Genomic DNA, 13,700 nt, shown 5'->3' with positions numbered 1-13,700 from the left:
TTTTTCCTGTGTATGTGTGGGTCTATATGTGTGAGGATGTGTTTGGCTTTTAGTCTTGGAATGTTTTCTACTGGCTGCCTTTGAGCCTTCCCTGCTTCCTTCCATGATGGGCACAAGGAGACAGACAACTTCCATGTAAGATGATAAGAATGGCTTACATAAGACTATAAGTTTAATGTTAACTTTCCAAATTGTGAATATATACTTGACAACTACTAGCACATAGTTGATGTTTAATATATATATTTATATTTGTTGACCAACTGACAGCAACATATTATCTCAAAGATGTTTTTTTTTCTCTGTAAATGTCCATATCAATATCAATATGTATCCATATTTATATTCAGATAAAAAGTACTTATGTAAACAGTAAACAGTATATAACACAGAAGAGTAATGCATATATAAACACACTCATATGTAGTATATTTGCATAAACAACATAAATTTGAAAAAAATTGTCTGATAAATAGCTTATGAACAGGCAAGTTATATGTAGCAACATAAATAAGATTTTAAATAAGTCTATCTATACAAAGAATATATTGCCATATATACCTTGCTTGTTTTAAAAATCTTAATTATTTTCATTTACTACTCACACAACACTATTTCTACCTCCTGCCTCCCAAATGCTTTCCCTAGAGATAAGACTGGTACTTAGGAAACACCGAGATACAGAGACATTTGAACTTGCGTCCTTCACTACCTATTCTGTCTGACTTCTCTGATTTTTAACTGGCCTATTAAATACAGTATTTTTTTTATTTCATTATCCTTTCACTTTTTCACCTAACTAGTTGGGTTTTTTTTCACCTCTGGTGAGTAAATTAGCATTAAATATATTAAGATTACTATTTTATATCTCCTTCAAGATTTAGATTCTAAAAGAAAAGTTGAATGCCAATGGAATAATTCAAAGGTGTGAACCTCACTCCATGTTAACATTCAGTAAAAGTGAATAACTGAATTAAGGGTGGGAATTTAATGGAAGTACAAGTTTTATGATGTTCTTAACATTAAAGGAAGATTTAAAATAAGAAAAAAAATGTTGATATTTTAAAGTAATAGTAAAGTTAATTAAAATTTATATTTTGTCAATTAATATATACATATGCAGAGACTGAAAGCGTTAGACCATGTGCATTAGCACATGTACATGTTTAATCAACTTTAAATTTATATTTGAAATTGAAAAATATTTGAAGAAGGTATGTATATAGTATCAATAGATTAAAATAGGCTCCAAAATGAGAAAGTTGTATGCCATCCATAAATTAAAAGATAACATCACAAATTATTTTAGTTCATAATGAATCATTAGGAAAATTATTTTTGAATAAATAAAAACCAACATATATATATATATATATACATATATGTATATAAATGTACACACACACGTATATATGTGTGTATTTCCTTAACGGTTTTGAGTAGAGATTTGTAGCAGGTGTTCTGCAAGAGGCACAGAATATAGGAATACCATCTGTGTGTGTTTAATTCCAGCCAAAATCTTTTCCTTCACTGTTATTGAAAGATTAGAGGATTTAATTCTGCTTCACAGTGGCTGTTGGGACTAGAGGCTAATCCTGATGAAGATCAAATGAAAATGCTAATTTTACACAGTTAAAAAACTCGGTTGTATCATTAGAGAAATTTTACAGCATATTACACCTCTATATTTTTTACTCTTTAAAAACTGAGCATATATTTTTCCCATACTTTTAAGATCATATTAAAAAAATCAGCCAGATTTCTTGCAACCGAGTGCCAAAAGAGGTTCTATAATTTGGGGAATAAGATCAGGACTCCCTCTGCTGGCTATGTGCCTGTTTCATTTGCATCAAAATTAGAGTTTAAAGCATTCATGAAAAATTTAAAATTTAGCAAAATGATAAACAGATCTTCCAATCCAGACTCCCATGTCAAGTATTAAGAAATTGGGATCCCAGATATTAACAAAGTAATCCTCAGATTCATTCCCTGTAGCCTCACGTTTCTAAGCTACACGTGGCCAAAGAGGCAAAAAGTTAACAAATTAATATGGTAACTACTTGGGTATTAAGAGAACAAAGGATATTAACTGTCGATTTGTGTGCAACTGTGAATATATGCAAAATAATATTGTAATAGTGACTCACAGAATTTTAAAATTGCAAGATACCTTGCAAGCCTATTCACTTATATGAGAATAAATTTGCCTTCCAAATACAGGAAAAAATTATACTTGGCCTTGCAGAATCACAAAGCCTGAAAGTGAGTCACAAAGCTTATATTTCAGTCATATTCAAATACTTGCCACTCTAGTTTGTTATACTATTCTATATTTGAGAAGACTTTTCTCTGAGTTAAGAATGTCTTTTCCCTCTTGTCAACAATCCATTTTTATGTTTATCACAGAGAAACTTCTCTTTCTCAAGAGAACTAAAACAGATGTAAGGTAAATATAGATAACAAGAATTCATCCAAGAATTTGGATCCCCAAATTCATTTCACTCTTTTCAAAACTCTAGTCTGATCTTTATTATTACTAGCATACAGATTCTCTGGGACTTGTATTCACTAAGTAACTAAAATAAGAGTGGAATTATTTTCTAACTGAATCATTATTCTTATGTAAAACATGGTGATGAATGATAGAGATTTAACTATAATAAAAACACTAATACTGGCCCGAAGAATTAAAATGATTAATTTCTTCTTTTGTTTGCCTCATTTGCTACCATTGAGCTGATTAAGTTTTATTCACGAATGATTTTTGTTATACATTTTCCATTAAATTATACTTTAATGGATGTGTCTGCCCCAGCGGATTAACTTAAGAGGACAGCAAAACTACCCATGCTTCCTTGGTGATTTGCTATACATGATTCCTATAGTGCTCCACCAATTCCAGCAATCTCACTGTTCATTTCCTCAGCAAATGTTACCTTCATTGAAGAACACCTCAGCTAAATAAAGATTAAAGTAGAATCAAAGTAGGACTAGGTGCTACCTAGATAACATGTGCATTGACAGAAATTTTAAAACATTAAAGTAAATATCAATTGATATTAGAACATGAAATCAGATCTTAATAATACAGTTTTTAAGGCTAAAAGTATTGACTATGTGTGGTGAGGTCACCATTTCCTTTGCCAAGATTACCCCTCCTCAGACTTATAATAACATTGTATGGTGACAGATGGTAACTACACTTATTGTGGTGAGTGATGCATAAGGGATGAAATTGTTGAATCATGATGGTGTACACCTGAAACTAACTCAAAATTACATGTTGACTATACCTCAATAGTAAAAAATTTTAAAAATAATAAAAATGATCCAAAATAAAATGAAAAAATTGAAATGTTGAAAATTCAGATTGTGTTTTAAATTTTACCCGGTAGGCAGATAAATATTATGATATATAAAGAAAAGTGATATATCAAGATATTAATATTAAGGGACATATTTATCCACTTTCACTACTTTCTGCTAGGAAATGTACTGCAAAGGAAATTGCTGGTATTTAGAAAACATCCAGACACACAGATATATATGTTATAATGCCAGTCAATGTTGATAAATGTGAAACTTTGGGTTTAAAGGCCAGTAGTGAGCCTAGATATCCAAGCTTATTTAAGATGAGATCTAGCAAATGTTTTCTATTCTTGTAAACAGAAATCTTTTTTTGGACTAGAGACATTTCTCCTGAGGTTGACCTCAAAGGTGAATTAACCAAAAGAGAAGTTTCTATTGTAACAGCTGGGTAGAATGAAGTTGATATTAGTCAAGAGGGAATTGTTGCCTTAGAAGTTTGGTAGTCTGGCAATTAGCCAAGTTGTGCTATTGGGTGGCAAAATTATTTGAGAAAGGACAATCTCTATTTGACTTGTATCCCAAAGAGGACACATAGGAAGTATAATTAATAATGTCATTTTTCCCCAACAAATATCTATGTACAACCTAATATTTCCAGGCAATATTACATCAGCAGGTTGTAACAAGGAATCACCCCAGTAATGTTCCATTTAACTAGTGGATATTGACAGTAAATATGTAACTGGGTAAATGAAATAATTTAGATTGCAATTACCATGAAAAATATAAAAGGGGACTGTGATAGAACACATAGTGAGAAGGTAAAGACCATTTTAGAGATGGTGGCCAGGGAAGGCTATTTTCTGAAGATATGTTTTGGGTTGAGGCTTGAATTGTGAAAGGAAGACAATTATGAAATGGTCAGGCAAACAGTGTTCCAGACATAGGAAATAACAAGTGTAAGGCCAAACATGAGAAGACCTTGGTTCACTTGAGAACTAAGAGTCAACTGTAAGAAATATAGAGAACAAAGGGGTGCTTGATGTAAAATGAAGTTACAAAGGTAAGTAAGAACTAGATTATGGCCTGTTCAGACCATGGGAAAGAGTTCAGATTTTATTTTAATTCAGTAAGAGAGGTTCAAAATCTTGGAGTAATCATAATTCTGTTTTAAGTCATAATAGGTAAATTCATGTGTGCAACTTTGTAAAGCAATGTCTAGGCTTAGAGGGAATGTAAATGAAGAAATCTGTAACATAAATAATAAAATTATTAGAAGATTAAGTAAATGTGGAAAAGTCATGATAGGTAGGGATTCATTTTACAATCTCCATTAGCTCAAAATTTTCATGAAAACCTTAAAAATTTGCAAAAACAATATGTTATATCAGAACTGGTGATGAATGAGATAATAATAGCTAGTAAAGAAAACACAAATGACGTTTCTAAACAGGAATATGTGTTGAAGATTTCGCAGTGCAATTTACTTTATAATTGTTATTGTCTAATTAGCAAGCATTCATTAAATTTAGGGAAACACTAAGTAGACTCATTTTTTTCCTGAAACTGAATTGTTAATCTGATTTAAATGAGTCAATCACACATTGATCTTGAATATTTTAGCTTCAGCCTTAGGAAGATCTCCTTTCAACATATTTGGAAAGCTATTTTTAAAAACTTACCTTCAAGGGAATAACCTAATTTCAATAAATAAGGTTTTGTTGTATATTTAAATACTGTAGAGGAAAGAGAGCTTCTTTGCTTTTACACCAATGATTTACATAACTCTGGTTCTTCCCGGTATCATTGTGTAAGCATAATTTTTAATGGTTAACCCATAATCCCAAGATACAATAGCTATTAAGATATAGTAGATTATGTTTTGCCATTTGCAACAACATGGATAGACCTAGAGAATATAAAAGCTAAGTGAAACAAGTCAGTCAGAGAAGGACAAATACCATGATTTCACACATATGCGGAACTTAGGAAACAAAACAAACGAGCAAAGGAAAAAAAGAGACCAAAAAACAGACACTTTTTTTTTATTTTTTATTTTTTTATTTTTGAGAGTCAGAGAGAGACAGTGTGAGCAGGGGACACTCAGAGAGAGAGGGAGACACAGAATCTGAAGCAGGCTCCAGGCTCTGAGCTGGCTGTCAGCACAGAGCCTGACACAGGGCTAGAACCCACAAACCGTGAGATCATGACCTGAGCCGAAGTCGGATGCTTAACCGACTGAGCCACCCAGGCACCCCAAAACAGACTCTTAACTATAGAGAACAAACAGAGGTTTACCACAGGGGAGATGGTGGGGGTATGGGCAAAACAGATGATGGTAATTAAGAGTGCACTTATTATGATGAGCACTGAGTAACCTATTGAATTGTTGAATCACTATATTGTACACCTGAAACTAATATAACACTGCATGTTAACTATATTGGTATTAAAATTAAAAACTTAATAAGAACAACAAAAAAGATATAGCAGATTATGTTTAGAAGAGGTTATAAAAAGTATAGCTTTATTTCTATATTGTAAAGCTTGTAAATCAGCAAACAGATTTTGTCAGACATGTAAACACAGACACTCAAATATTTAGTTTTCTCAAAAACCAATTCTGAAGTCAAGGAATATATGCAAATATGCATATAAATTACCACTGTTTTCAATTTTGATCTGAGCCAATAAGAAGAAAAAAAACTTGTATTTTAAATTATTAAGGGGGTACGGGATGGGGGACCACTGCTTATTTTCATTATCGTACATTATATACTAAAAAAAGTTTTATTCAAAATAGATGCTGTTCACTCATGTACGTACTTGTACACCCATGTTCATTGCAGCATTATTCACAATAACCAAGAGATGGGAGCAATCTAAATGTCCATCGATGGATAAATGGATAAAGATAATCTGATATATGAATAAGCACAGCGTATTGTATGGAAGTGCTGAATCACTATATTGTACACATGAAACTAATATTACACTGTATGTTAACTGGTATTTAAATAAAAACTTAAATACACACACACACACGCACACACACACACACACTATTCATCTTTAAAAAGGAAGGAAATCCTGCTATTTGTGACAACCAGGATGAACCCAGAGTATAATATGTTTAGTGAAATAAGCCAGTCAGAGAAAGACAAATATTGTATGATCTCACTTATCTGAGGAACTTGAAATAGTCAAATCGTAGAAGTATAGAGTAGAAGGTCTTTGCCAGTGGCTAAGTGGAAGAGGAAAATGAAAATGTATTAGTTAGAAGATATAAAGTTTCAGTTATACCAGATGAATAAATCCTAGGACTCACTGTACAGCATGAACCTATAGTTAACAATACTGTATTTATACGCTTAAAAGTTTGATAAGAGGGTGGTTCTTATGTTAAGGATATTTATCCTCATTACCATCAAATAATCTCCCATCAAATATTGGGAGAGGGAGGAAATTTTTGATGGTGATGGATATGTTTTTGGCAAGGATTTTGATGATGGTTTGTGTTCATATCTCCAAACTTGCCAGGTTGTACATATTAAATATATACAGTTTGTGGCATGTCAACATACCTCAATGAAGTGATTTTTAAAAATTAACTCAAAATGAACCTTAAATCTCAACAAATGTTAAATGCAAAACCATAAAACTTCTAGAAGAATACATAGGAAATCTGTGTCATCTTAAGTTTGATGTTGAGTGTCTTGATATAATATCAAAAGCATGATCCATGAAAAAAATGTGTTGCTATATAGGACATTATTCAATTAAACACTTCTGCTCTGTATAGCAGGCTGAATAATACCCATACAAGCATATCAGGCCCTGATCCTTGGAATCTGTAAATGTGATCTTAGAAGAAAAAGGGTCATTGTAGATCTGATTAAGATCTTGACATGGGGACTTTATCTTAGATCATCTAGATGGTCCCTAAATCCAATGTTTGGAAGAAAGAGTCAGAGGGAGATTATACACAAGAAAAGATGAAAGTAAAGAAAGAGGTAGTGATGGAGCAATCAGATCACACCACACACCAGAACTTAGAAGCTAAAAGAACATTTTCCCCTAGAAGTTCTTTTTTTTTTTTAATATTTTTATTTATTTCTAGGAGAGAGAGAGACAGCGTGAGCAGGGGAGGGTCAGAGAGAGAGGGAGTCACAGACTGAAACAGGCTCCAGGCTCTGAGCTGGCAGTCAGCACAGAGCCCGACGCGGGGCTCGAACCCACGAACCGCGAGATCATGACCTAAGCGAAAGTCGGACGCTTAACCGACTAAGCCCCCCAGGCGCCCCCCCCCCAGAAGTTCTTAAGGGAGTATTCTAAAGGGAGTTGACTAACACCTTTGTCCCATCCAGTAAAAGTTCTGGTCTCCAAAACTGGAAGAAAATTCATTTCTGATGTATTCACTCATCAGTTATGTAGTCACCAAAAACTAATATACTCTTGACAGATACTCCTAAAAGAATTTTAAAAATGAGCCATGGACTGAGACAAAATACTTGGAAAATCCTTACCTATTAAAGACCTGTACCAAAAATCTTCAAAGGTACATGTGAATAATTGATAAGCAATAAAAGGAGCTTTTGGTGTGTTATTACATCTAACAATTATATTGTGTAATTTGACTGTAAACCTCAAAAGCAGTAATTGTGACCAAGACTCTATGGAGTCACAATTTATTGATTAACTTTACAAGACTCAATGTGACTTAATGGCAAAAAAAAAAAATCAGACTCAAAATTTAGGCATATCTGGTTCAAATTTTTGATATACCACCTACTGACTGTGACTCCTTTTACAAACTGTAAAACTTCTGTAAACTGTGATTTTCAGATTGGTAAGAGTGAAATGGAACAGTATCTGTAATAGGAGATTGTTATAAGCAATGAATAGGATCAAGGATATAAGAAATTGAACACATATTGATTGTCAATACTATTAACATTATATCTTAAAATGAAAATAGTTGATACTGATACTACAATATTCATACATATTTTGTTTAAATCCAACTTAGTTAACATATAGTGTAATAATGATTTCAGGAATAGAATTTAGCAATTTATTACTTATAAATAGTACTTGGTGCTAAGCCCAACAATTGTCCTCTTTAATGCCCATTTAGCCCATTCTTCCACTCAACACCCTCAGTTTGTTTTCTGTATTTAAGAGTCTTTTATGGTTTCATACATATTTTTAATGTCAATCAGAATTCAGGAAACATTGTTACATGTAAATTCCAACTTTAATTGGAAAACCTTGAAAGAATAATCTTTTGTGATTAGAAAAGAAACTGGATTTTCTAAGGATACTATTTTGTAATAGCATGATTTGTTGGGAGAAAAGTAATAATAATAATACACCTTTCTGTTAGGTTCTTAAAGGCTTTCACTAAAGGGAACTTGAGTGGTGTGGGGAATTTTTGCATGAGTACTGGTTATATTTATTCCTATACTTTGCTACTAGGAATAAAATAAAAGTTTAATTCGTTTCCCCCATGAATATAAACTGAACAGAATTACTGTCTCATGAATCAAAAATGTTACATCTATGTAGACAGATATGTTGTGCATTAGAGCCATTAAAACAGTTTAGATTCCATTAATGTGGGTCCTTCTACTGGAAAGTTAGAATCAGAAAGCAAAATGGGATGGATCTTCTCCACTGCACCTGCACTTTTTGTATACTTATTTTTGGCAGGTATAACCACATAGAAATCACTTTGCAGATGCAATTGAAGCATACTTGCCCCAAGGAGCTGCATGTATCTTGGCCAGTAGAGCCTCTGGAAGTTGGCATTCCTCAAATAATGGGACATATTTAAGGTCAGCCAGTATCCATATCCTACAGAATCCTGGTAAATGAGTCCTTCCTTCAAGCCATATATACATCATCTGAAAAACATCCACCTAAAGTGAAGTCCTTTCATAGTGACATAATTATGTAGGGAGAGGAATGAATGTGATGTGTGGTGCTGGAGACACTATTTTAAGAATTTTATTTCCTAGCCAAGCACATTGGAAATTATGGCAGTGGGTTCCTTGAAATAAGAAGAAATCCTCCCTTCCATCTGTAAGACTCTGACAAACTAGAAAGTACTTGCTGTGAGGTTAAAAGTCATTTTCTAAAGTAATTTATTTATATTCTAGGAATCACTACCTCCATCTTTTGCCGTTGTTGCTGTTGTTAATGACCATTCTTTACTGGCAGTGTGCTAAGATACGAGAGTGCCGGGGCGCCTNAAAAAAAAAAAAAGATAGGAGACTGCCTAGCATGGCATGTTTAGTAGGGGATTTTATTTCTTCCCATTACCAAAAATGGCATGCACCATTGACTGTTGGTTTATGACATTCTTCTGTTTTTAAACATTCCACTAATTTTTTATTGCTTATTTTTATATTTATCCATATTACAAGTTTTCACCGTTTAAAAATTTTCACAGAGTAAATATTATTATTTCTTTCACATTTTGGAATCTAGAAAGTATGAAAAATTTGAGCACATATGGACTCACTTTTACCAGATTTTCACCACAAACTTCACATAAAGATCCTGCCACAACCTGCAATCGGCACAGTGGTTTCTCATCTCACACTGCTTCTTGCATATGATAGGTGCATCCACACTGCAAAATCTCTCCCTTTTTACCATTTTTATTGTTAATAGTATTTATTTGTAAATACTATTAGATTTATATACTAAATAAGATTATGCTTTGAAAATTTGTCTATAGTTTTTTTTTTTCCCTTAAAAATTTCCAGGTCAGACATATAAATGTATTTCCCTCACTATAACATGATGCATTGGTTCCCACTATGTACATGGTTACATTATAGTTTATATTTTTCTTCATGGTCATACAAACAGAGAGGGCGGGAGGCAAACCATATGAGACACTTAAATACAGAGAACAATCTGAGGGTTGATGGGGGGTAGGGAAGAGGGGAAAATGGTTGATAGGCATTAAGGGGGGCACTTGTTGGAATGCTACTGGGACTTCACCCAAGTTAAAACTTCTGCACAGTGTAGGAAACAATCACCAAAAGGCAACTTATGGAATGGAAGAAGCTATTTGGACATATTTCATGACATAACTGATAAAGGGTTGGTATCCAAAATATACCAAGAATTCATAAAACTCAACACCCAAAAAAAACAAATGATCCAGTTCAAAATGGACAGAGGACATGAATAGACATTTTTTCCAAATAAGACATCCAGATGGCTAACAGACATGTGCAAAGATACTCAACATTGTTCATCATCAAGGAACAAGTCCAAACTACAATAAGATACTACCTCACACCTGTCAGAATGACTGAAATGAAAACCCATAAAACTAGTTTTGGCAAAGATGTGGAGAAAAAGGAAACCTCTTGTACTGTTGGTGAGAATGTAAACTTGTGTAGCCATTCTGGAAAACAGTATGGATGTTCCTCAAAAAAGTAAAAATTGAATTCCAGCAATTGCACTGCTGGATTTTTTTAATCCAAAGAATACAAAAATATTAATTGGAAGGGATCCATGCACCCCGATGTTCATAGCAGCATTTCCTACAATAGTCAAGCTATGGAAACAGCGCAAGTGTCCATCAACTGATAAATAAAGAAGATGTAAACAGACATAACATCTAATGGAATATTACTCAGCCAATAAAAAGAATGAAATTATGCTATGTGCAATGACATAGATGAAGCTAGAGAATATTATGCTAAGGAAAAATGTCAGAGAAAGACAAATACTATATGATTTTACTCATATGTGGAATTTAAGAAACAAAACAGAGGAGCAAGGGTAAAAATAAAGAAGAGAGGCACACCAAGAAACAGACTCTTAATTATAGAGAACAAAATGATGGTTAACATAGGGGAGGTAAGTGAGGGGGATAGGTGAAGTAGGTGATGGGGATTAAGGAGTGCGCTTGTGATGAACACCAGGTGTTGCATGGAAATGTTGAATCAATATATTATACTCCTGAAACTAATATTACATTGAGTGTTAACTAACTGGAATTTAAAAAAGAACTTAAAAAAAAAAAAGAAAAACCAACTTGATGCAGATTATCTATTTTATTTGATTAATGTACACAATAAATTCTGATATTTAACATTCAAATATATTACAGTGTCAAGGCTTTAAATCTTGTGCTTATCTCACCTGATCAACACTAAAACATTATTTAATCATCAGAGTGATCATAGTTGTATTAATAGCCACAGTTCCCAGGTGGGAAATCATAATTACAAAGAACTTTTGCATTTTCATGGAGATGGGAAGTGGTAGCACATGCTTTAGACACAGGCATATTGAACCAACTTCTTTATGTTCTGAGTCTTCTGACTGAATATGGTCCTCCCACCCTCCAATGATAAAAAAAAAAGACATGTCATACATGTTTTCCAATACTTTTAAACATGTTTGTGCATTTTCATATGCAATTAATTGTTAATTAAAATATTACTTTAAATATTTAATAAAATTACTCATTTCTTTAAATATGTGGTCCAAATATGCAAAACAAATTGTTATACTCTCAATCAATTAACCCTTTAGAATACTTTAGGAATTAATAAATATAATAACTAGTTTAAAAAAAGTAAACACAAGAGATAAAATCTCTGCCAGGAAGATGAGGGACATAAGTCAATACCGACTGGGTAGAGGAGTATTTTCAAGGAAGAAGACTGAACATCTGTATCTCCTTAGTGTCAGAATCCCAAGTTAACATCATTAAAACTTCAGGCTTCCTGGCTCTTAGAAGCAAATGCTGCATTTAAAATATTTAAAATTTGTGGGCAGTCAGGAAGAGAACTAACTCCCAAGAGGAAGATGGAGTGGAGGATGAGCTATTGTGTATATCCAGTTTCTCTTTCTAAACACACCAATCAGGTTGTCACTTCCTCTCTTAGGAACTAGACAGGAAAGCATTGAGAGAGGAAGGTATACTACTCTACTAGGAAAAAAAGGACACCACAAGGAAACAAATGTCAAGAGTACAGAAGAGGTAACTCCCACCGCATTTAGAAAGTGAAATGGTAAAAGTATTGAGTAAAGAGAGATATCTGCTTTGTCTACCTACACAGTTTGTCATGAATAGTTTTCATTAAATTATTTCACACTGTAGTAGTCTACTACACATAGCACCAGGGATGGGCTTCATAACTACAGGGGAAACTGTCAATTTTACACAATTTTTTTTACTAAAAAGTACACTAGAAAGTATTATTTAAAGATCAAACATAATATACTTACTTTTCTTCATGGAGGTTACCAAATGGGAAATATTTTCAATTTAACGCTTAGCCTCTTCTCTGTGCCCTATATAACTCAATAACTACTTCTTTACTACCTTTATCAAATCATATTTTCCCTTCTGATCTATAAGGATGTCAAGATTGTGAACTGGGCTTTATTTATCTTTGTATGTTCCAAACCTAGTAGAGTTGCTAGCCCATAGTTCTTTTTCAATAATTGTTTTTGAATCAAAATAGTCTACCAGCTAGATTTCTATGTTTAACTCTAGTCTAACTTCACAAGCATTATTTTCAGTTTTTAGCTGGAAATGCCTTTTTCCTGAATGCTTTAGAGAGATACAGATTTTTCTGACGAACTTATTTATACAGACTGTGGCCAATCAAACTTATGGATATACTTATTAAAATCTAAATTTTTCTTTAAGATCAGTCTAATGTTTAATTCACATGTGTATGTAAAATTAGAAATAACACTGAGTAGTGCTTAAATTGGTCAATCAAGCTTTGTGATTAGCTTGTATGAGGACTATATTTGCTGCTATTAATGAAATAGTAATATCTTTTCTGCCAGTATGATTTCTATTTAAGTTATGCTTCATAGCTTATAAATGGATGCAGTTCTTATAAATGTCATAAATGCCCAGTTGCTTGAAATTATAATTTCACACATGCAAATTTAAATGACCTATTGTGCAAAAAGTACATTAGTTTTGAATTATTTTTAATAATATGATAGAAGAAAAGCAGGTTGTTTTATCTACTTTTTATGACAACTTGTGGAAAACATGGAATTTCAATAAAGTGATTTTTCATAGCAATATTTTCTCCTTTTTGTTATTTTTATTTATTTTTAATTGAAGTATAATTAACCTATGATGTTATATTAGTTTCAAATGTACAATATAATGATTCAGTAATTCTATGCTGTGATGTGTACCAGGTGACTTATGGAAGTGTTGAATCACTATATTGTACACCTGAAACTAATATTACACAGTATGTTAACTAACTAGAATTTAAATAAAAATTTAACTTATATATAACTCAGTACTCATCATGATAAGTGTACTCTTAATCCACTTTATAAATTTCACTCAGCCTCCCTCCCACCCTCCCGCTGGCACC

The 13,700-nt window shown here is 32.8% G+C and overlaps 1 protein-coding gene across 3 annotated transcripts in view; it reads left to right on the top strand.

Annotated features, from left to right (window-relative positions):
* The window catches only part of CSMD3 (CUB and Sushi multiple domains 3), a 1,194,711-nt gene that overhangs the window by 80,179 nt on the left and 1,100,832 nt on the right, over positions 1–13,700 (top strand). The window lies entirely within an intron of this gene.

The sequence above is a fragment of the Crocuta crocuta genome, unplaced genomic scaffold (genome assembly GCF_008692635.1).
Source record: "Crocuta crocuta isolate KB4526 unplaced genomic scaffold, BGI_CrCroc_1.0 scaffold479, whole genome shotgun sequence".
NCBI lineage: Eukaryota > Metazoa > Chordata > Mammalia > Carnivora > Hyaenidae > Crocuta > Crocuta crocuta.
The sequence above is the reverse complement of the archived record's forward strand: the minus strand, read 5'-3'. Positions and strand labels throughout refer to the sequence as shown.